At 37.3% G+C, this 22,257-nt stretch overlaps 1 long non-coding RNA gene across 1 annotated transcript in view; it reads left to right on the top strand.

Annotated features, from left to right (window-relative positions):
• The first annotated feature begins 2,975 nt into the window (after window positions 1-2,975).
• LOC143669702 (uncharacterized) overlaps window positions 2,976-22,257 on the top strand; it is a 75,171-nt gene continuing 55,889 nt past the window's right edge. The window contains exon 1 of the long non-coding RNA XR_013168994.1: window positions 2,976-3,114. This is a non-coding gene — a long non-coding RNA (uncharacterized LOC143669702). The remainder of the gene's footprint in view (window positions 3,115-22,257) is intronic.

Below are 22,257 nucleotides of genomic sequence, written 5' to 3'. Positions count from 1 at the left end.
TACTTTTTGCTCAGAATATGAATCTTGCTATATTAAGACAAGCTTCTATAGGAAGAGTTAGTGAGTGAATTTTAATATAATTAAAAAATGCTTAATTATTTGTTTATAATAGGAGTACTTTAATTATTTTCTTCTTAATTTGATCTTGTTTCCAACCTTGCCACAGAATCACCAGTGACTTTATTGCATCTGACATTTTTTGAGAAGCCAGGCTAACCTGCACTTTTCTTTAAATGAGAAAATAGATAGTAATGATAATCCCTTAAAACATTTTCAATCCCTTTCTAGGGACTAAATGTAAAGGCTTTACCACAGAACCTGCCCAAAGAATTAGTCTCAACCTCACCTTCCAGTTCAATTTAATGCTACTCTTTCCCCTGTAATGCCAGGTCTTCACTGATTCCTTAATGCACCCTGATTTTCAAATGTTTGTTCTTAAGGCTTCACTCTAAGAATGCCTGGCTCAACATTCCTTTTCTTCAAGATTGATTCTCCTCTCTGCCTCTAGGCTTGTTTTCTCAAATCCGTTCTTCACACTGAGACCAGAATGATCTTTGAAAAATGTAAACTGATTATGTCAGTCCCCTACCTACATTCCTTAAATAGCTGCTAATTGCTTTAAATAATAAAGTCCAAAATTCCTTAATATAATTTACAATACTCTCTTTAGCTCCCTGGCTTCGTCTCTCTTCAGCCTGCCTCTTAACTCATAATGTGTTGAGCCACGCCAGCCGTTTTAGATACATCCTTTGTCTCATAAAGGCTTCCAGTCCCACCTACCTATCAGGCCACGAAACAAATTCTTTCCTAACACTCTAACAGAGGCGATTAAATGTAAATCATTTTATAGGAATTGAAATGTAATTGGTTTGAGACTTCTCTAGAAAGAGAACTTTATGCATCCCTGATAGATTTCAGAAGTGATATAATAAATGGGAGGTTACTGATGGGATTGAGCAAATTGTTTACGTTAACAGATGACATCGTGCAGATTTACTGATAAAAAATAGGGCTATGAACACTTTGAAGATGTGTTTAATGATTTTGTCTGTAAAGAGTTCCCTAAGAGAAACTTCACTCACCTGAGTAAACTTTTATAGAAAAGACATCATTTAAAAGCCACAGGTATTTTTTTTTTTTGCATGGCCAGGCACCTGGAATGGAACCCGGGTCTCCAGTTTGGCAGGTGAGAATTCTGCCTGCAGGCATTTTTAATCTCTGAGATAAGCACATAAATACCCCCATAGACAAACTGCTGCTCTATTGTTTTTGTAACCATCTAAAAGGATCCTTTATCAATGCAAAGCAAGCCTCCTCATGTTCTTTGGGGAAGGTATGAAGTAACTATTAACTTTAATGAAGAGATTTTAAACTGGGAAGGAAAAATGTTACATGCAGGATTGTCTGTAGTTGTGTCTGGTTGAGTGTGTTTCTGAAGACTTTTCTGCCTCTATGAGGGAGGAGTGTTTCTTTTCTCCATGTGGATTTTGATTGCATCTTTCTGTAAAGGGTTACGTGCTGTGTGTGTTCTTGTTTGGAGATCTGGTGAAGGCTGGTGGGGGAATTATCTTAGACTGATGTGGCTGAAGTTTGACCTGCACTGTGCCAGGAGCAGCCTGCACGTGAGGTTAAAAGTGAATACCCAAGACTTTGGAAGATGTACTGAGGTTTGAATGTGATGTTCTGATGTGGCTGTGCTTTTGGAACTACTGGGTAAGAGTGTGTTGTACATGTCTGTGCATGTATGTGCGCACGCCTGCTTGTTTCCTTGAATGACGTGCTCAATTCCCACTGTCTGTGATACTTTAATGAGGGAGACCCAGGGCCTAAGGTTCGGGCCATTCTTTGGCCCCAGGCATTGGTGTCTGATTCAGAGAATTAGTTCCCCTTTAAAGAGAACTGGGAACCAATTTAATTTTAGTGTTTGTAAAAGCCTTCTCATTGGTTGGATAAGCTGGTCCCTGTCACAAAGTGGCAGGATGGAGACTGGATGGTGGAGTTCATTCTAAATATGTAAGTATGAGGGCATTGGCTGGAGGAGGCCTGGCTAGCACCTTTGGGCTCTTAGAGTAGCCACATGCATTGTTAGTGTAAGTTACTTTCCTGTAATTCCCTCATATAAATTAGTGCAGACCTTAAAAAAATAAATATCATCAGATGACATAAACTACTGTTTTCTTCTGTGTTGGGAGAACTAAGAGAAGGGTTAAGGCTAGGCCTGGGATGCAGTGGTAAAAGACAGGCAATGACAACTTTCCTTTGTAAGACTCCTCCAGTGAGACCAGGGGGTGCAGGCTGTACCTCTTCCTATCCGTAAAAGGTGAACAGAAAGTTAAGGTATTGCCACCAGTATCAGAGCTTAATATTGATTGGCACATGATGATGATTAATAATTCAAATCCATCTGGAACAGGAGCGGGGAATAGATTATCCCAGGCTGGTGAGTAGTTCCAGAACTTTCCAGGGTCACTGTGAGAGGCAGAAGCCCAGAGGACAGCGGCGAGGAGTCAGAACAAGGCAGAGGTGAGGGCACAAACAAATGCAGAGAAATCCGTGTGATGCCACCAGGTCTGGCGGCTCATCAGGAAATAGAAGAGGTTGTGGTGGCCGTGAAAACGTGTCAAGGAAACATTCCACTCTGATATGCTACTTTGGGGCATATGGTTGACTGGAAACTATATGCCTCTCTGGGTCCACCGTGTTTGCTGTGGCCGTGATTCCCCCAGGATCGTGTCTGAGGGCACCAGAGGGACCAGTGTCAGTTATTCCCATGCGGCAGGCCTCTCATGAGTAACTTTTGCTTAATGACTCCCATTGATCCTCCCCATTAAAACTGAGCTTCAATCTAAAACTCGACTCACCTAATCCTCTTCCCTTCCCCAGCTCCTTTCACAAGTGTCAGACTTGCCTCCATGGCCTGAAGACTTTACCTACTTACTTCTGCTTCCTTCCCTTTCACCTCTGCAGATATTAAATCTGTTCCATGTCACACCCCCTCCTGAGATCTAAGAAGATCTTAAGGTCTTGTCCTCGGAAGGCCAAAATGAGCATAGGAGCTATGAAAGTCAACACGAATGGCAGATGTGGGCTTAGAATCATGGCAACTTTGGTGTTGTAAGTGTGATATAATTTAGCTATGATGCTTTAGTTATATATACAAGCGTTTACTTATTTTAATTGACTCCTTTTCACCCCATTGGTGAGGTACAGGACCTTGCTGTAGACTATAGAGATGGCTAGACCCATGAGCCTGACACTAGAGAGGAGTTGGCAGCAGTTTATTTTTAAATAAAAAATTAAAAAAATATATATATAGATAAAACAGTATATATTCTCCATATACTTGCAGTCTGAGGGGTAAAGCTACACTGCACGCTGTGCAGGCCCACATGGAGAGTGCACCTGATGGCAGAGTGGACATGCAGGGGCTGGGGGAGGCAGCTTCGTAGTCTCAAGAGGGTGGGTGACCTCTGGTTTCCATGGGAGGTTGCAGTTGCTGTGTCTGAATAATTCCACGCTGGCAGGGATCTGAAACCTGCTTTGCAGGGTTCAGCAGGCACTGCGCCTGGTCTCTTTGCTGAGGGGGTTGTTTTCCTTGAGGACCTTCTATGCAGAAGCAGTAAACGTCGGTTAGGCCACGTGAGGCCCTCCTGATTTCACCAGATTTCAAGGCAGCACATAATATTGGACCTTATTCTTAGGATTTACATGACAGTTTGAAGTGCATGGGGTTGAGAAGTCACCTAAAAAAGAGAACTTTAGCTACTTCTAGCTGGCCAAAACTAGGAAGAGGCTGCTAGTTATAATATCAGTGTTGTCAGAGACAGGAGGGTGAGCCTGTGGTGAAGGCAGGGACTGGGAAGGGAAGGCGAAAGCATATAGAGATGCCATCAGCCTGGGAAGAAGAGCTGCGGTGAGAGAAGGGGTAGAAAGAGTCTGAAAATAAAGAGAAACAGAAAGATCAGCTTCAAGATGTGGTGCCACTCAGAACTCAGCAGAGAGTAAGAAGTTGAAAAAAAGGGGAAAAATCCAGGAAATGGAGGCTAAGATATAGATCCCAGCAGAAATAGAGAAATGAAGGAAAATCCCTGGGGTGTGTATGGACAGCATACGTCTGGAAGCTCTCTTTGACTCACGGGCTTATGAATTTAGGCAAAAACCCTGCAGAATTTGATGATACAAGCACTTGAGTCAGGATTTACAAGGACAATGTAGATGAAACAGGACAAGGGTGAGGATTTAGGCTAATGTGAAGAGAAGAAAGAGAATATAGCATTATTATCCACAACCCCAGATTCATTCTGTTCTGAACTGTCCTTGTGGGCTCAGGCTACACCTCTTCCTACCAGTAAAAGGCGAAGAGTGTTAAGGAATTACGGTCATTATCAGAAACTTTACATTAAATTTGCATATTATGGTGGTGAGTTCTTCAAATCATTAGACTCTCTATTGTCAAACAAAGGAAAAAATATGTGAAAATAATTAAATGTGCACCGTTTCTGAGAAATAGCAAATATGTGTTTGTTAGGAATACATGGACTACTCTGTACAGAAGAATTAACTTTGAATGAAATCTTGCTTCTCAATAAATTTCCCCTAATAGTGGAGATGGACTTATCTAATCTACGAAGGATTGTTTTTCTAAAGTTCACTTTTCCACCAGGAACTGTGTATTTCAATGTTAAATAGAATCAAATTGTCAATCCTTGATTCAAATTGTTGCTAATTAATCCTTACAAAGATTTAGCTCAGGCAGTGGAAAGAACAGATGAAAAGTAGTCCCTTAAACATAAAAAAGAAAAGGAAGTTTCAACTTTATTTGTAAAAAAGCCATGCAGATATTTTAATAGGACATAATTTGATACCAATTGGTTGGATTCATTTTAGTTAAGTCACAATTAACCAACAAACAAAGACAAACACTAACTCTCTCATCTCCACTTTCTGAAGAGTGCTATGGAGCCCTGCCTTATGTCAAAGAACTAAAGGAACAAACATTTCACATTATATATGTAAAATGCAATATGACTAATACCTAATTTATAAAGATATGAAGAATAATATAAAGTATATATCATATCAGTCACCTCACCTCACCTCACATTACATTATTAAGAATAAGGCATTATATTGAAACACTTAAATAGATGCCTAGGACTCAACATATGATTGCTACTCATTTGTTGGGAGTTAAAACAATATGGGTATCATCGATAAATAAACATTAGTTGAAGAAGAAAATGAACAAAGTTGCTATCTAGGGAAAAACATAAAGGTTGTACAGAATAAAAAAGCATACAAGATAAGAAATCTGAACCAATATTACTAAAATATGACAAAGGCATGTATAATAAAATAAATCATCAGAAGACCTTTAAAAGAATGCATGTTTGTGAAGAAAAATGGATAGTTTCATAAATATAGGTGAATTAAGGAGACAGGGAAGGAAGATCATAAGCCCCTCGAGAGAGACTGAAGTGAATTCAATGACAGAAGAGGCAAATGCAGCGAGAGAAATGAATGACTTATTTATTTTAGTGCTCACTGGGGAGAGAGTTAAGATCTACTAGAAAGTAGAAAGTTTCCCAAAGGGAAATGGCAAACTCCTAAAACCAAAGAACTGGAAAATCATTTACATAGGTAACATCTCATTACAATGAAACCTATAGCACATCCAAATTGTTTTATTGGGGCCAAATTTTGTCGAAATGATTTCAGGTGTGAAAGCTCCAACAAACTGAAAGATCTGAAATTAAGTCAGTGCATACCTGCACATTAAAAATCAGAACTGTAGACTATGTTTTATGCTCATAATTGTGCGTAACCAACATTGTTTAAGACAGAGAAGTATAGGGAATTCTATAAATACACAAAAAAGAAGACAATGGTTAAACTATATATCTATGAATTATATAATGAAATATTTTACCCATAAAAGGATGTTCATGAAAGTTACGAATAATGTCTTTATATGTATGTGATATATTTAAATATTAAACAATATTAAATAATAGAAAATTATACATTCAGAATAACTAAACTTGTGACGGGTAAGATAGCTAAAGAAGAAATACTGGCCAGATCTATTAAAAATATTAAAAATAATTGTCCTTGATTGAGTGTTGGGGCTATGGGCAATATTTAATTCTTCTTTATACTTTTCTGAATTTTTCAAATGAGTATTTTTCACATGCAGATATATATTGAATATGAATTTGTATTTTCTCAATTAAATACTTGTATAAAGTTTTAAAAATCAACCAGTTCCATGAGGCTTATGATTGAAAACAGTATTCCCATGCCCTATTTTTTTTTTGCTTTCCTGTGGCAGCCACTTCCATAACTTTGCTTCCATATTTCTAACTAACTGGCATTATTTTAAAATCCTTTTTCATTAGTTTTTTGGTATTAATTGACTTTCTCATATAGGAAACAAAGGTTTGCTTTTCCCATACCCCCAATCCCAACATGCATGACAATATTTTTTCCTCTATTCCCAAAACTATTGTCTTAAATATTTAGGTTAAATGGAAGTTTATCTATAATGGAAGCATATAGTGTAATAAAATGCCTTATTTCCTTACTTATACAGTTTCTTGTTTTCCTTGTGGCATAATGATTGCTTGTTTTTTTGTTGTTGTTTTCATAGGAACCTATTCCCAAACCATCAAGTATGTGGAAACTCTTCTCAATGTATTTACATAGATCAAATAAGGACTTTGTTCAAATTCCCTAGAAGAGGCTGATAAAGGGATTTAGATGTCTGCAATGCCATAAGCGCTCTCTGGAGAGGGAGTGAGAGAAAGGGGATGGTTAGGGACAGAAACCAAGCATGGCTGGCCTCTCGCTTGTGGTCTAGCTTTAGCCTGATGTCAGAGGGAGAGCTGGGGCAGAGTTATCGCTGAGCAGGCAGTGACTGGCATGGTGGAGTGAGGTGATGCCGAGCTCATAAACTCCAGGACATCTACTCTTGGTCGAGACGACTCCTCTTGGTCAAGGGCAGCTCTTTGGTGGTGGTGGTGGTGGGGAGGTGATGCACGTGCACCCTTAGCTTCCCTGAGCAGGCAGATGGGGGCACCGCCCCGATCAGTCAGATTGGAGCAGGGTACAGGAGCATTCAACACAAGTAGGTGTCCACCACCTTTTGTTTCCCTCCCTCCCTCCCTCCTTGTTTCCTACCCTCTTTCCTTCCTTTCTTTCTTTCTGCCTTTCGTTTATCATTTCTTTATGTCTTGGAGGACGTTGTGCCTGGACACCCAAATATCAATATGTATAGGGGATTTTGTTGTGTGTGTGTGGGGGGAGATGACAAGTTTCTTCAGAGAGGAATTCTCTAGTTTCTTGTCTCAGGATACATCACTTTCAGCATTCTTGGAGTCAAAAAATGGAAAGTGATTTTCCATTACAGAGGACTTAATTTGAATATCTGCTTTATGTTTGCTCCACGTGTCTGTAAAACTGTGCGTCTGACCTCATGCTCGGCCCACTAGTTAGGAAGGGAGAGAGGCAATAAAGGATAGAGAATCTGAGAGTCTAATTGCTTCTTAAATAGAATTTCAACAAATGTTTCTGTTTTCAGCCCTTTCTCTGTATCCCTACCTTCAAAAGTAACTGGTTCCCCTAATACCTGAGCCATTCCAGGGTTCTGTGATGACCCACAGGTATTTTTGCTTTGTGTTTGTCTTTCCCTCTGACTGCTGACTTCACCATCAGCTTTCTCTGGTTTGCTAAACAAGTTTCAATATGCCCTTCTGTTTCCCAGCTATAATAAATTCCATTGATATTATATCTGCTATTCTTTCTCATTCTCTTAGTGTTTTCTGGCTCATTCAACTTTTCTCTCATTACTTCATTATAGTGGGATTTGGGGAGACAAACTCATATATTCAATCCCCTGTGTTAAACTGAAAGCCACCATTGTTTTTACAAAATAAAATTTTTTCAATGTGCTTAGTTTTCACCAAGCTTTACAGAAATTGCAAAAATAATTAGTAGTTATACTTTTGTGTTGTGAACATCCTTTGATTATCTTTTGTAAGGCAAAAAAAAAAGCACAAAATACAGTGAAAAGTGATACAATATTTTCCTTTATTGAAGAGAATATATCAACATAATTAGATACTTGGATTTGTGAGGGGAAACCTCTATCATTCTATTCTATCAGATAGTTTGTATTTGGGTACTGAAGGTGCGTCCATTCTGTGTGAAAGCCTAGTTAATGCCATATCCAGAAAGAACATTTTTTTGTGATTAACCAGGAAGAGACTTGAGAACATGTTAAACAATCTCAGCATATGGGATTTTGTAATGTGCAAGTGGAAGCTACACTTCTCACTTTCTCTAGTTCAAACATAAGGAAGTTTTTGTCTTTCGTTACTAGAATAAAACTTTCGTGATTGCATTTTCACTGTACTAAATACTCATAATAAAAAGAAAACTTCACTTCTCTGGTGAATAACCTAGCCAAGGAAATTCCATTTTTAAGAGGATGCACATTTTTCCTTGAAAGGATTGATTAGGTTGAAATAAAAAAATAAAACTGAGTTCCTGCTGGAGAATTTACAGGGCGAAATCAAATAATTATTATTATTAGTAGTAGTAGTAAAATTATTTTTCTAAAGTAATAATTCAAATATGCATTTATAGAATGCTTTATATTTCTCATCATTTGCTAATTTATTCTTAACTACATTCCTGAAAAGAGGTGTAACAAGTAGTATTCTTCATCTGTAACAGATAAGTAAATGTCGAATGGCTTACTAAACATACCGCAGCTATTTAAAGCAGCGGACTGAAGTCTAGAGTTGAAATCCATCCATGTACACTGTTAATTGCACAGTTATGGCTGTCTTTATGTATGGCCTGCACTCACAGACACTGCACGATACTTTGTGTTATGATTATCTCACAAGAATCCACTCGGTATCATTTATTAAATCTATGCCTTCTGTTAGTAGTTGTTAGCAACTAAACTCATTTCCTGTTAATGTTTCTATAAATGTGAATGTGAATCTTTTTTTTTTTTGAGGTATATACTTCTACCTCTGTTATATTCATTCTTGGATTTGTGTTATTTCTCCTTTTGATATCTCAATTTTGTTTTTTCTTAGCACGTCTCTACTTCTAAACCTCTCCAAGTTGAAGGAGGCAGCATAAGAAGTTTCAAGGGGAGCTGAAAAGTCTTTTCTTTTGTATGCGATATGGTGGCGTCACATCTCATTCTTTTTCCATTTTAGTAACCTGTTATTGCAGCACAATTTGTTGAATTTTTTGTTTGCTTGTTGGTTAGTTGGTTTCCTTGTTTGTTTGTTTGGGAAGTGCATAGGCCAGGAATTGAACCTGGGTCTCTTGCGTGGCAGGTGAGAATTCCACCACTGAACTGCCCTCATGCCCCCTCCAAGCAGAGCTGAAAAATCTTAACTCACAAAGTAGTCCTCTGAGAAGTGAGTGGAGAAACCAGATCAAAGGAAACATGTGATTTCAGAACAAGATATACACTTTGCAGAGGGATTGTGTCCCATAACCAGAGGACCCACAGGTGGTGGAGGGCACACTTACTCTTACGTTAGAAAACACGTCTCTAACAGTTATGGAGAATCAACACAGGACTCCAAAGCAGCTCTTGAATAGGTTGTGGGGTTGTTTACTTGCATTTTTCAGAAATAAACTTTCCAGGATCTGTAGCACTGAAATTATTCCATGTTCAATTTCATTGTACACTTTCCAGCAAAACAAAGACATCTTTTCATATCTGTTTTAATTTGCCTGAGCTACTATAAGGAAACCACAGACTGGTTGCCTTCAACAATGTCAATTTATTGTCTCACAATTTTGGGTGCAAGGACTGGCAGGGTTCCCTTCCTCCCAGGTCCATAACATTCTGGTGGGGACTCAATCTCTACCCCCATTACACAGCTGGTTTTCTCCCCAGCAGTCTCCTCATTTTATCTCCTACTGACTGTTCAGATTTTGACTCCTGATAAGGACTCCAGTCACATTGATGAAGTCCATCCTGTTTCAATTTGGCTCATCTTAACTACTAACATATCCTATTTGCAATGGGCTCTCATCCATAGGACCAAGGTTTAGGGCTTGAACATGGATTTGTGGGGGGCATGACTCAATCCATAGCAATGCTTATTTGTGGGGTCAGATAGGTTTTCAGTGAAGGAGAGAATGGAGTCATCTGTGTGTTCAGCATTTTCAACATACGTGGCTTGGGAAAATGCTCTGAGAATGATTGTGAAATCACGTGGGAAGTTGAATGTTGGTGCCCATTAGTCTGATGTCTCTGAGAATGGAAAGGTTCAGATGTTTGATTCTAAGTGAGTCTATCCTACTCTTCTCTGACTCCTGCCATGCAATGATATTATCAGTCGGTTCTCAAAAGCCCTAGTTGAAAGCACTACAAAATTCTACATGGGTATGGATTTAGCCACTCAATTGCCAATATCTGCCTCAGAGTAGATGGAAAGAGCAATTGCAGTCTGCCAAACATGCTCCAGGATTCCTGGTATTGAGAGGTGGACAAGCCAAAGGTTTGTTAAGAAGCCTATTAGTGATAAAGCAACATAGTCGTGTTCTTTATCAAAGTGGTTGTGGAGAGAATAAGGCAGTCAGGATTGGAATGGAACCAGAGTACTGATCCATAAATGCCTGAAGGTTGATACACAAGGCTCCAGAAGTGGTAGAGGGTTGGGCACAAGCAAGCATCTAACTGGGGGTACGATATGGTAAAGAGAGTAGAGAGGAGTTTATGTGAAATGCGGACCGTTCAGCATTGATGGTGAGGGGGTTGGAGCTGCCGTGGGTGGACCCTGCACATGGATGTAAAGTGAGACAAGAGGTATTTGGAAAGAGAGGGCTCTTTACCTGGGTAGATATGTCAGGGGCTCGAACTTAGCCTCACCATGCCAAAGGGGAAGTCCTCTGGAGACCATGAGGTTTTTCAGGAACTCCACAATTTTGTCTTCTGGTTGCAAGATAATAAAGGAAATATTCAAGGGAAAGCAGTATATATACTAGGAGGGTGGTAGGGAGAGGCTCCTGGTACAGCTAACACAATTTCAGTCGTTGTCCCCTTGTTTTTATTTAATGTGATAGGGTACTAATCATAAAATAGAATATATTCCTATTGTTTTCATTGTACACATTGAATATTTACCTAGAGATTGGTGTTTATAGTGAATCAAAACAAACTGTAAGCTTTTTTATTTTTTAAACTTTACATGTCTATTACTTCTTTAGTCTCATGGTATTTCCCCTATACTAAGTAAAATAGATGCTTAATAGACACTTGCTTTTATTAAGGAATCATGACTTTATTATATGCTTGAGGGGACAAACATCACAATTAGCTAATTTTGAAAAGGAAAATAGCCATACATTTTACATTTTTCTTTGTTCTGTTGGTTTACACTGAACATTTAAATTTAGCCTCTGGCCGAATGGCGGACGTTGCCCCATTATTTTATGTTGCCTCGACTGAGAGTAAGGCAGCATTTATGCTTCCTGTTTCTTACCGTCCTTGGGATAAAGGGAGAAGATTGGACTACATGATAGCTGAGACATTTTCTGAGCTGTTTTCCATTCTGTGAACATTGAGTTCATGTTACTCCTTCTAATGCATATACAGCTCCTTCATTTAATAAGCATTCTCTTCTCTCAGGCGAGAATTGCTTTGTATTTATCTATGCTTTGTCCCTGTTCATTAGATATTTATAACCTCAAAGACTTTGTGATATGCATGTTTCCTCAGTGGTGCTCTATTGTTCTCTGATGCACCTAATTCCAAAGAGATTAGCCTCTTTGCCTCATTTCTATTCAGCCCTTGGGTCCCTCTTGATGAGGTTCATCTGGCTATGGCTTATTGAGGTCTCAGTACAGACATTCCATTGTTGTAATTTACTTTTTCCTCATTCTGTTTGCACAATTTTCTCCCTCAATTCAAGGAATTAAATGATACTCTACATTTTCTGTTGATTTTTATGGTGGTTTGGCCCATCGTATCTGGTGAAATATTAAAGTTACTCACCAACTCCTGTGGCTTTACTTTTGTTTATTTCTTGGAAATGTGCAATCTTATTTTCCAGAGTGATTTCATTGTTTCCTTTGTGTTTTTGTTTTCCTCCTCCAAACACACAAGGTAACTTGTCTCTTCTGTAATAATTACGTTCCTCATTTTTAAATCACTTACTCAATTCTAAGGGAAGATGTCTTGGTGGAATTGAGAAACAGATTTTCATTTGTTTTTGTTTTCTTTGTTTCTTGACATTTTTCTCTTCTGCATTCACAGCACAGATCCTTGTTAAAATGGATTTATGTGTAAGTTTGCTGTGTGAACCTTGTTTAAGAAAGACAGATACTCGTCCTCTGACTGCATAGAATTAGAGAACTGCTTTAAGATGCAGCAGTGAAGAGACTGGGCAATGAGATGCACTAACCACTTTATTTTAGGTTTTACTGTGCATGCTCAATGAATTTAAAAGCGTACTACTTGGAAGATACTCTTTTGTATTTGAATAAGTCCTCTTATATACCTAAAATTAACAGAAGGGGAAATGGAAACAATTTATGGAAGGTTAGAAAAATTAGTGTGATGGTTAAGTTAATGTATCAGTGTGACCAAGTTTTGGTATCCAGTTGTCTGGTCAAGCAAGCACTGGCCTGATTGTTATTATGAGAACATTTCATGGACTTTATATCATCAGTAAGGTGATTGAATCTATGGCTGAATACATTTATAATCAATAATGAGAGAAGTGTCATCTAGTCAGTTGACTTCAGCAGTCAAAAAAGAGAATTTCCATCTCTGCTTCAGCAGGTCAGAGTCTTCTAGGGAGTTCACTGAAAACCTTCATTGGAATTCCCAGCTTGTAGCCTGCATTATGGAATTAAGACTCATCCATTCTCATAGTTGCATGAGGCAATGATTATAAAAATCTCATAATATCTGCAGATATCTCCTGTTAGTTCTGTTTCTGTAGAGAACTCTGATTTATGCAACTTTGGTACCGGTAGTGGTTCACGAGAACAAAATATGAAGGGTGAGAATTCTGAGTTGGTTCTGGGTTTTTTGGGAATTGGTTCTCTAGTCTTTTTTGATTCAAAGATACTGACTACTCTATTTCCAATAATCAAGATGGCCCTGATAGTCCATATCATGAGCTGGCAATGGAATTTTCCACAATATCGCCAATGGATATGGATATTCAAACACTCATAAGAGGTAAGGCTCTCAGTGAGAATGTTTTTGACAACTTAACAGAGTTTTGTAGAGTTAAAACCTATAGTGATTTGACAGGTTGTACCTAAATACACTGTGTACAGTTACAAAGTAAGGGGCTCAAAACTCAAATTCACAACTTAAGTGCCACTTGAAGCATATGAAGTTTCTATGTGTATCCTGAAAGAAAATCTTATTTCCTATAGTCACAAATTTGAAATTTTGAAATCCAGACACAGTCTCATTGTGTGAGTGAGTGAATTGCATATAAACACAATTTCCAAACTTGCATGGTGTCTGTGTTAAAGTGAAGACAATGATTGTAAAGGATTGGAAATATTTTTCCTATACTTATCTCACCTTTGTATATTGGGAGCAGATAATTTGTTCTCTAGGTTTCACAGGTACAGACAGAGGGGAATTGTGTCCCAGAACAAAACATATGTATAACTGATTTTGATGAGCCTTTATATACTTAGCATGATTTCTGAAATAACTTAAGGCTCTTGGATAGTTTGTTGGAATGCATGTATTTTGAATATAGAAAGAACATGCTTTTGGTGGGTCTGTAGGGTGGAGTGTGGTAGTTTAGAGCTCTATACAACCGAGAAAAATATGTTCCTAGATTTAATCCATTCTTGTGGCTGTGGACCCATTGTAAGTAGGACCTTTTGATAAGGCTCTCTTCATGGTTTTTGCATGCAGCAGCACAGAGAATTAAAGCAGTGTGGTTCAGAGGTTTATAGGGAGTAGAACGGTCTTAAGACATGTGGGCATGTGGCCCTTGTTTTGTATATGAAGAGAGGTGTTGAAAGAGAAGGGACACTGGCTATGATCCAGAGTCACTGGCCAGCTCTCCCTGTGCCACCACATTCTCGCTGGGAATTTTAAGAATTCTGAGGCCTCCATATTCAAATTGTCCTTTCATGTATTATAAAAGTATATTTGTTAACATAAGTATATTTGCTAGACATATTTTTAAACAATGTGTTAGTTTAATGATATAACTTCTAAATATGTATCTTTATGATATATAGTCTTCCTTCTGTGTTATTATCCTGAACCCCCTAAATATTATGTGTGTGACATGTCATTGTATCTACAATACATTCCCCAATAACTAATGGCTTGGTCTTTAAGTCCCATTTCAAATTCTGCTGGAATAGAAACTAATTTTTCTTATTTGAGTGAGGTGTTCATGCTTGAATGCTTCACAGGCACATTGAACTAATGCTGTTTAAAGTTAAATCTATCACATTCCTCTCCTAATACTCTACTCTTATATTTCATTCATTCAGCACATTTTTAAATTAAAATTCAATTGAGTCTTCCCAGGGTGGGATATTCTAAAAGTGAAGAAACAAGAGGCAGGAAAGCCTTACAAGAGAAGAAAAGGGGGAGGTGGTTTAAACTGGACAGCTCTAAGATAGTATGGGTCCTGGAACTGAAAAGTATTAAGAACATGGGGCACTGATGAGGGAAGGAATTTAAACCAATCATAGGAGCAGGAGAGAAAAGTCTACACTGAAACAACAGAAAAGGTAAATATTCCCAGGAAAGTAAGAGAGGAAAGGAAGATTTCTCCTGAAGATGACACAATTGCACAAAAACTGCCATCTTAAAAATTGCACCACATATCCAAGGCAAGAATCAGATGAAGAGCTGAAAATATCTGAACAGCTAAACACAAGCTATTCTAAACTTCTTGAATAGCTTAAACCAAGCACCAAAGAAGAGTCGAGACAAATCAATAAAAAATAAAACCTTGGATAAGAAGAAGATGCAGAACTTCAGAGTTAACCTGTCAAGAGAATCAGATGCCTAGACATCAGCAAAAAAACAAGAAGCCATACTAAGAAACAAGAAAATATGACTCAGTCAAGGAAACAAATTAAAACTTCAGAGGAGGCTCAGAAATTGGAACAATTAATTAAAGATATGCAAACCAATCTCCTAAATCAATTAAAGAAGATAAAGGAAATGATGCATAAAGGGATAAAAGATATTAAGAAGTCAATGTGTGAGCATAAGAAGAATTTGAAAGAATGAAAAGTAACATAACAGAAATTATGGGAATGAAAGGCACAATAGTAGAGATTGAAAACACGCTTGAAGTATATGAAAGCAAATTTGAATAGGCAGAAAAAGAAATCAGTGAGGTAGAATACAGGACACTCAAAATAACAGTCAGAGGAAAAGACAAAGAACAGAAAAAATTGTGAAAATCTCAGCGTTTGAGTGACAGTATGAGGTACACAAAGATACATGGGTGTCCCAGAGGAGAAGAGAAGGGAAAAGGGTCAGAAAGAATATTTGAGGAAATAATAGCTGAAAACTTTCCAATTCCCATGAAAGATATAAATATACATGTCCAAGCAGCACAATGTACTCCAAATAGAACAAATCCTAATAGACCTACTCTGAGACACATAATAATTGGAATGTCAGATGTCAAAAATAAAAATAGAATACTGAAAGCAGCAAGAGAAAAGTGATTCATCACATAGAAGGGATCCTTAATAAGATTAAGATCTGATTTCTCATTGTAAGTCATGGAGGCAAGAGATGATATATTTATAGCACTGAAAGAGAAAAACTGCCAGCCAAAAATAATTTATCTGGCAAAACTGTACTTCAAAAATGAGGATGAGTTTAAAGTATTCAGAGAGAAAAGGAAATAGAGAGTTTGTCAACAAGATACCTAAACTACAAGCATTGCTAAAGGAAGTTCTGCTAGTTGAAAGGAAAAGACAGGAAAGAGCGACTTGGAGTATGAAGAAAAGAAGATCACCAATGAGGGTAGTTAAAAGGGTAAATGCAAAACCCAATAATACTCCATCCTTAATATACAATTTCTACTCTTTAATTCATATAAGAATCAGAATACAATTTAACAAGAAAAAGCCATATTTCCTGATAACAGATGTCAAAAACATAAAGTGGGACAAAATAGCATAAAGAGGGGGAAAATAGAGAAATATGGGAGCAGAAAATGTGTATGCTATTGAAACTAAGCTGGTATCTTTTCATATTGGTGGATTATACAAGTAAGATATGCAATATATATCCCAGGGTAACCATGTAGAATGTATTTTAAAATATACTGATGCAGAAATGTGAAAGGGATTAGTCAGATACATCACACAAAATAATCAACTACACATAAAAGTAGGTTGTAATAAAGGAGAAGCAAGACAAAAATAAGATATATAAAATCTAGGTGACAAAATGACTGAAGTGAGTACTGCCTTTACAGTAATAACACTGAATATTAATGGATTAAACTCCCCAATCAAAAGAATCAGGTTAGAAGAATGGATAAAGAAACATTATCTGACTATATGTTGTTTCAAAGAGACTCACTTTAGATCCAAGACACAAACAGGTTAAAAGCGAAAGGATGAAAAATGATATTCTATGCAAATGATAACCAAAGAAGAACTGGGGTGACTACACTAATATCAGGCAAAATCGACTTTAAGTATAAAGCTGTTATAACAGACAAACAAGAACTCTATATGTTAATAAAATGGGCTATCCACCAAGAGGAAGTAACAGTCATGAATATTTATTCACCTAGCCATTATGCCCCCAAATGCTTGAGGCAAACACTGACAAAACTGAAGGTAGAAATAGACATCTTGACAGTAAAATTTGAAGACTTCAATACACCATATATAGATAGAACCTCTACATGGGAGATCAATAAGGAAGTTGAACTTGGATGATGTGATAAATGAGCTAGACTTAACAGATGCATACAGAACGTTGTATCCCCAAATAGCAGGATATACATTTTTCTCAAGTGCATTTGGATCATTCTTCAGGATAGACCCCGTGTTGGCTTGCAAAGCAAGCCTCAAGAAAATTAGAAAGATTTAAATCAGACAAAGCATTATCTTTGATCATAATCGATTGAAACTGGAAATCAATAAGAAGGAGAGATCTGGAAAAATCCACAAATATATTGTAGTTAAATAGAAATCTCTTAAACAACCAAAGGATCAAAGAAGAAATTGCAAGGAAAATCATTAAATATCTTGGGATGAATGAAAATGTGAACACAATGTATAAAAACTTATGGCATGCAGTGAAGGCAGTGCTGAGAGGAAATGTATGAACACTCACATTAAAAGGAAAGACAGAGCTAAAATCAAAACCTATCTGCACACTTGGAGGAGCTAGGAGTAGAACAGAAAATTAACCTCAAAGAAAGGAGGAAGAAAGAAAGCAGAAGATCAGAGCAAAAATAAATTAAATTGAGAATAAAAAATGATAGAGGGAATTAAGAAAAGCAAAATTGGTTCTTTAAAAAGAGGAATACAATTGTCAACCATTTAACTAGACTGACAAAGGAAAAAAAGAGAAGATACACATAAAGAAATTTAGAAATGAGAGGGAGACATTACTACTGACCCCACAGGGAAAAAAAGTGATTATAAGAGAGTACTATGAAGAACTGTATGCCAACAAAAATGGAAAAATTCCTAGAAACACATGGACAACCTACACTGACTATCCAAGAAATAGAAGACGTCAAGAGACTAATTACAAGAAAAGAGATTGAATCGGTCATCAACAGTCACTCCATCAGGAAAAGCCCATGACCAGAGAATTCACTGGTGGATTCTAGCAGTCATTCCGAGGAGAATTTATATCAATCCTGATCAACCTCTTCAAAGAAATTGAAAAGGAGGGATCACTTTTTAACTCATTCTATGAGGCCTAGATCAGCATAACACCAAATCCAGATAAATATACTACAAGAAAACTGCAGATCAATTTCACTTATGAATATAGATACAAAAATCCCCCACCCTAATATTTGCAGATTGAATCCAACAGTACGTCAAAAGAATCACATAACATGACCAAGTTGCTTTTGTACAGGTTTGCCAGGGTAGTTCAACATAAAATAAAACTATTCATGTAGTACATCATGTAAAAAAAAATCCAAAGGGGGAAAAAAAAACATGATAATCTCAATTGATGCAGAAACAACATTTGACAAAATTCAGCATCCTTTCTTGATAAAAACACTTAGAAAGATAGGAATAAAAGGAAAGATTCTCAATATGATAAAGGGCACATATGAAAAACCCACAATTAACATCATATTCAATGGTGAAAACTGAACGCTTTCCTTCTACAATCTAGAACAAGGCAAGGATGCCAACTGTTACTACTGTTTATTCAACATAGTTCCTGTAGTTCTAGACAGAGCAACTAGGCAAGAAAAAGAAATAAAAGGCATCCAAATGGAAAGGAAAAGTAAAACTTTCACTCTTTGACAATGACATAAGCCTGTGTGTAGAAAATCCTAAAAATTCATCACAAAGCTACTAACACTAATAAACAAGTTCACTAAAATATTGGAGTACAATATCAACACACAAAAATGATGGTGCTTCTATATACTATTAATGAGCAATCTGAGGAGGAAATCAAGAAAAAATTCCACTAAAAATAGCAACTAAATAATCAAATATCTAGGAATAAATTTAACCAAGGATATAAAGGCCTTGTACAGAAGAAACTACAAAATAATGCTAAAAGAAATCAAAGAAGATGTAAATACATGGAAAGACATTTCATGCTCATGTATTGGAAGACTAAATGTTATTAGGATGCCAATTCTATCTAAAATAATTTACAGATTCACTGCAATCCCAATCAAAATTCCACTAGCCTACTTTGCAGAAATGGAAAAGCCAATAATCTAATTTATTTGGAAAAGTAACTGACCCTGAATAGCCAGAAGCATCTTGAAAAAGAAAATGAAGTTGGAAGACTCACACATTTTGATGTTAAAGCACTATGATCAAAGCACTATGGTGTAGGCACAAGGATAGATATGTAGACCAATGAAATAGTATTGAGAGTTAAGAAATAGACCCTCACACCTATGGCCGATGGATTTTATTTTTTGTATACTGTATGGTGGGGTCACATTTCATTCTTTCTCCCTGTGAGTATCCCATTATTTCAGCACCACTTGTTGAATTATTTTCTGTTTGTTTTTGTTGGTTTGCTTGTTTTTTGGGAAGTGTACAGACTGGGAGTTGAACCTGGGTCTCCTGCATGGCAGGTGAGAATTCTACCACTGAACTACCCTCACACCCCACCAATTGATTTTTTTTTTAACATTTTTTATTGTGAAATATAACATATATATTAAAAAGCAATACATTTCAAATTACATTTTAGCAAGTAGTTATAGAACACACTTCAGAGTTTCATATGGGTTACAGAAACCTTGGAGTCTTCTACAAGTACAAACTATTCACCAGCAATCAAAGAAGTAGAGCCAAGTGTGCAAAATCCCTTCTCACCCTGAGGATACCAGTGTCTCTTTACATAAAGTAGACAGGTCAAAGCTGAAGGTCAGGAAAAACCTGAGTGCAAAGAAGTCACACATTTGAGAGGTAAACACTTGAGTTCCAATTCCACCTCTGTTACTACCTGGGAGACCCAATATAAACTCTTCGAGTTGAAACCCTTGTGTCTTCACCTATTAGCTGGGGCTTCACCCCTCCATGCCACAGACTCAATGGTGAGGATGAAATGGCTGGGCAATGCAACATGCCTAGCGCAGCTCATGCTCAGAAAAGGCACTCAACAAATGGCACTGGGCAGTAAGCAGTCTCTTTCCCCACAAGCCAATGGGGATTTTAGGATTTTTCCTTCTAACTGCTCAAAGACACTGGAGACTGAAAGAAATATCTATATAATTATTTAGCAGCAATACTCATTTTGCTAAGTCCTATCTTCCCTGTTATAACTCTTCCTTCTCCTTTGATCCTTCTCCCAATCTTTAGGGGTATTTGGGCTATGCCAATTCTAACTTTTTCATGTTGGAAAGGGGCACTGATAAAATGGGATAAGGGGATTGAGTGAGTTGATGTTCTTGGAGAGGCTGATCCCTCTATATTTCAGGACTCATCTGGACTAGGAACACATCTGGAGGTTGTAGTTCTCTGGATTTCTGGCAAGGCAGGTGAGAATTCTGCCACTGAGCCACCATCGCACCACTCTGCCCTAGATGTTCTTTAGGGTTGACAGGAATGGTTTTGTTTGGGGTTTGGAAAACCCTGGTAATTTGCCAATATCTACCTGAAGCTAGCATAATAGTAGCCCCCAGAATAGCCTTTTGACTCTATTTGAACACTCATAGCCACTGATACCTTATTATGTTACATTTCTTTTCCCTCTTTTGGTCAGGAAGGCAATATTGATCCCACAGTGCAAGGGCCAGTCTCATCCCTTGGAGTCATGTCAGGTAGAATTTCAGCACTGGATGTCATGTCCCACTTAGGAGAGAGGGCATGGCCAATTGATTTTTGACAAGGCTGCCAAGTCCACTCAATTGGAAAAGAATAACTCTTCAACAAATGGTGCTGGGAAAACTGCATATCCATATGCAAAAGAATGAAAGAGGACCCCTATATCACACCATATACAAAAGTTAACTCAAAATGGATTAAAGAACTTAATATAAGAGCCAAGACTATATAACTCCTAGAAGAAAATGTAGGGAAGCATCCTCAAGATCTTGTGTTAGGCAATGTTTTCTTAGACTTTATGCCCAAAGCACAAGGAAGAAAAGAAAAAAATAGATAAATGGGACCTCCTCACAATTAAAAAGCTTCTGTGCATCAAAAGACTTTGTCATGAAGGTGAAGAGACAACCTATTCAATGGGAAAAAATTTTGAAACCACGTATGTGGTAATGTTTTAATATCTAGAAAATATAAACAAGTCCAACAACTCAACAATTAAAAGACAAACAATGTATTAAAACATGGGCAGAATACTTGAATAAACATTTCTCCAAAGAGAATATACAAATGGCTAAACAGCACATGAAAAGATAACCAACATCATTAATATTATGAAAACTCTAATCAAAACCACAATGTGATATCATGTCACACCTGCTAGTATGGCTACACATAGAAACAGCAAAAGATTACAAGTGTTGGAGAGGATGTGAAGAAATAGAGACACTCATTCATTGGTGGCAGGGGTGTAAAATGGTTCAGATGCTGTGAAAGACAGTTTAGCAGTTTCTCAGAAATGTAAGTATAGAATTCCCACATGGCCCAGCAATTCCACTACTAGAGATATACCCAGAAGAACTGAAAGCAGAGACTCAAACAGATATATGCACACCATTGTTCATGGTGAAATTATTCACAATTGCCAAAAGATGGAAGCAACCTCAGTGTCCATCATCTGATGAGTAGTTAAGCAAAATGTTTTATATCCATGTGATGGAATATTTTTCAGCTGTACAAAGGACCGAAGACCAGATGCAAGTGATAACATGGAGGAACCTTGAGGGCATTCTGGCAAGGGAAATAAAGAAGACACAGAAGGACAACATTGCATGATTTTTGATATGCTATATGAACTAATCACAATATGCAAACTCAGAGCTAGACTCCAGAATCTAGATTACTAGGGGATAGATTGGGGTAGGCAATGGAAAACTGGTGCTCAATTTCTACATTTCTATTTAGGTTGATTATAAAGGTTTGAAAATGGATGGTGGTGATGGTAGGACATAGCTTTGAGTGTAGTTGATGGCACTGAACTGTGTATGTGAATGTGATAGAAGGGGAAGTTTTGGGTCATGTACGTTACTAGAAAGGAAGTTAGAAGATAGAACACGGGGCTGTGTTACACTGTAAACTCTATTGTGGATGATGGACAGGGGTTAAAGGTACAAACATGAAAACGTTCTTTCGTGAATTATAACAAATATATGACACTATTACAAGGTCATAATAAGAGGGTGTTATATGGGAAACTATACTTAATGTAAACTATGAACTATGGTTAATAGTACTATATCAATTTCTCTCATAAATTGTAATAATGATACACACTAATTCAAAGTGTCAACAATAGATCAGGTACATGGGAACAATAGGGGAGGGATATAGGAAAAGTCATTTTTTACATGCCTTCTCTGTAAACCTGCAATTTCTCTAACTAAAAAAAAAAATAGTTAATAGAATAAATACCCA

Source organism: Tamandua tetradactyla, chromosome 26, assembly GCF_023851605.1.
Source record: "Tamandua tetradactyla isolate mTamTet1 chromosome 26, mTamTet1.pri, whole genome shotgun sequence".
Classification (NCBI taxonomy): Eukaryota; Metazoa; Chordata; class Mammalia; order Pilosa; family Myrmecophagidae; genus Tamandua; species Tamandua tetradactyla.
Note: the sequence above shows the minus strand (reverse complement) of the source record. Positions and strands in the feature narration are given on the sequence as shown.